A 2,742-nucleotide genomic window follows, 5' to 3' on the forward strand; every position below is an offset into this window, starting at 1 on the left:
TGACTGCAGCAGCAGAGGTGGCCTGGCAGTGGAGTCAAATTCCCGGCCTGAATTATTGTCCCAGTCCGCCACTGCCCACATCCTTCTGCCATCTCAACACAGTGGTTCCCATTCTGCGGATTTATTCTGATGACTCAGCTGACCGCCAGAGGTGAGCCGTTCCCTCGTGCCGGAGGTTGTTGCGTGATGTGTTGTGCTTCACAATCTGAGGCAATAAGAGCAGGTGGAGTGATGGAGGGTCTCATAAGGGCAGGTGGAGTGATGGAGGGTCTCATCCATGGCACCGTTTCCAGGATTCAGCTCTGGGATCCTCATCCTCAGTGCTCACACCAGCCTGCTGACATTTCAGATCCTACAAAATGCACAAACATAACACAAAAGCAGTAATTTTAACCGCACGTCATTTGATTTCAGTATTATTTAGAAGACAAAAACGCTTTTTTTCCACAAATGCCGCCATCATCTTTCCTTGCAGGTCCTGCTCCACCACAAAAGATCTGCAGCAAATGCACAAAAATCAAGAATCAGAAAGGTGCTGTAAGAGCTCTGTTTGAAATTACAATAATTAAAATAAACTACAACTTAAGATTTAAATAGTTGTTATTCATTTCTGTAGTATACTCACTCAAAGCCTTCATGAGCCACTCTCCACCAGATAAACACACATCTGTTCATCTGACCCTGTAACATCCAGACAAGATCCACGTTACCTCTGTGATTTATGAACTCAACACTACATTTACATGTTGAGGTTGTTTTAACTTTTTATCCAACATAAATGTTCCTCAATTTATCAACTACTAATGGACAAATAAAATAGATAACTTATGTTTAACGTTAGTTACTTTATAGATTTGTTCTACATAATAGCACACATTCATCACTCAGATGTCTATTTCATGTTGTGATATTTCAAGATTTTCCTGCCAGATGTAAATAGACATTTAAAATAAGCGTCTTTAAGATGTATATGGTTTATGTAAATCCACTTTAGAGACGTAACTTACGTGTCCTTACTGGAGCTCCCCTGTTAGCTAACGTTATACATAATAAAACGTGTTTTTACAGCAAAATCACAACTATACTATACTGTGTAACGTCTTTACACCTTCAACAATTCAACAGTTTACTCTACAGTAGTTCAACACATGCAATTTTAACAAAAGGAACTGTGTTTACTCACATTTGAAAGCACCCGCGTCGCCGATCTCTGCGATGTTTGATAATGACGTATCCTCTAGCGTGGCCTCCTGGGATAGAAGAGTATCCATCGGTTGAGCACTCGAAAATCTGGCCGGAAGCAGTAAGCCATCCGGGAACTTCTCGCCTACTCTTTTATGAATACTGATGTTTCGAACGTACTGCTTCCTTCACTTACTGTTTTCGCCTACTATATAGTAGGAAAGTAGGCATATTCGAACACACTTAAGTTCGAATCTCGCGATAATTAGTACGTCACCCAGGTAATTCTCGCCTACTCTTTTGGATTCGTACATACTTTTTCGCTCGCCTACTCTTTTTCCCATACTAAATAGTAGGGAAGTATGCGGTTTGGAAAGCAGCAACAGTCTGGCAAACCCCATCAAAACTTACCCCCCACCCATTATCGTTTCCCCAACTATCCCCAAGTATCTTAGCTGGAGCCCTTGCAGTCCGGCCTAATCAGACCAACGCAGCAGTCCAGATTCACTAAAGAAATAATTTGGAAGATAAAGAGTCCGCAAATTTTCGTGCTTTCTCTGGCGAGTCGAATATCGAGATTGAATCCTTGTGTTTAACTCACAATCTTGTGAGGATTAGGTCTTTGTCGCGGTCGTGATGTAGTTTCGCAATAATCGAATGCGGCCTCTCATCATCTGTAGGCTTCGGACACAGCAACCTGTGGGCCCAATCCACTTTGACAGGTTTAGGAAATTCGTCTTGGCTGAATAGCGTGGAGATCAGCTCAGTAACAAACGCAGTAGGATGACCCTGCTCCGCTCCTTTAATCCCCACAAATGACAGATTAAGCCTACGAGAACGGCCCTCGAGGTCATTCACCTTAGTGCGGAGAAATTTGTTGTCAGAACGTAATTCCTAACAGATTCTCTCCACTTCTTCCAAACGCGAATCACAGCCGGTCACGGCTAATTCCAACTCCTCAACCTTTTTCTTGACACCTGACTGTTCAGCCTGAACATTCGCCAGCACGGCATCCAACGCATCGAGGCGAGTGTTGTTGGATAACTTGGTGTCCTCAATTAGCCGCTTCAAATCGTTGCCTTGTGTCTCGATAGCATAGCACTGGCGGTAGCTGAGGGGAAGGAATCTCCCATTCCTTGACGTCACCATCTTTGCTCTGCTGCACAGCCTTCGAGTACTTCTTGGAAGTCATTATATTATATCATTCTTTAAATGTGTAAAAATGAGAGCTTTAATTAGGGTTAATTAGTTCAGTCATCCTCGTTTCTTACCTGTTTGCCTCCATAGCCACTGATTTGATTAGGTTTCTCAGTTCAGGTGTGACTTGTTAATAAGCTCCTTAGTTTGTGTATACTGTATAAGCCCTCAGTTTGAGTTAGTTCTTTGTAAGGTATTGTCTTTATGTAGTATAGTGTGTTCATGCTCATTTTGATTTTGATTCTCCTGTTATCTCCTGTGTTTTGATTAAATACTTTGTATCAGCACTTCCTTGTGTGACTAGAACACACAAGAATCCTGACAGAATACCAGACCCAACACCGTAAGTTGAATCCTGATGGA

At 42.4% G+C, this 2,742-nt stretch overlaps 1 long non-coding RNA gene across 2 annotated transcripts; it reads right to left on the minus strand.

Annotated features, from left to right (window-relative positions):
• Nucleotides 1–290: 290 nt before the first annotated feature.
• On the minus strand, nt 291–1,356 carry LOC311087714. Of its 2 annotated transcripts, none has more exons than XR_014607353.1 (3): nt 1,184–1,356; nt 626–681; nt 291–352 (listed from the first exon to the last, which is right to left on the minus strand). It is a non-coding gene; the product is annotated as an uncharacterized lncRNA (long non-coding RNA). The 2 variants fall into 2 exon arrangements; XR_014607354.1 differs by lacking the exon at nt 1,184–1,356 and adding an exon at nt 1,008–1,176.
• Between the last annotated feature and the right edge of the window lie 1,386 nt (nt 1,357–2,742).

The sequence above is a fragment of the Abramis brama genome, assembly GCF_963993115.1.
Source record: "Abramis brama genome assembly, chromosome: 7".
Lineage (NCBI taxonomy): Eukaryota > Metazoa > Chordata > Actinopteri > Cypriniformes > Leuciscidae > Abramis > Abramis brama.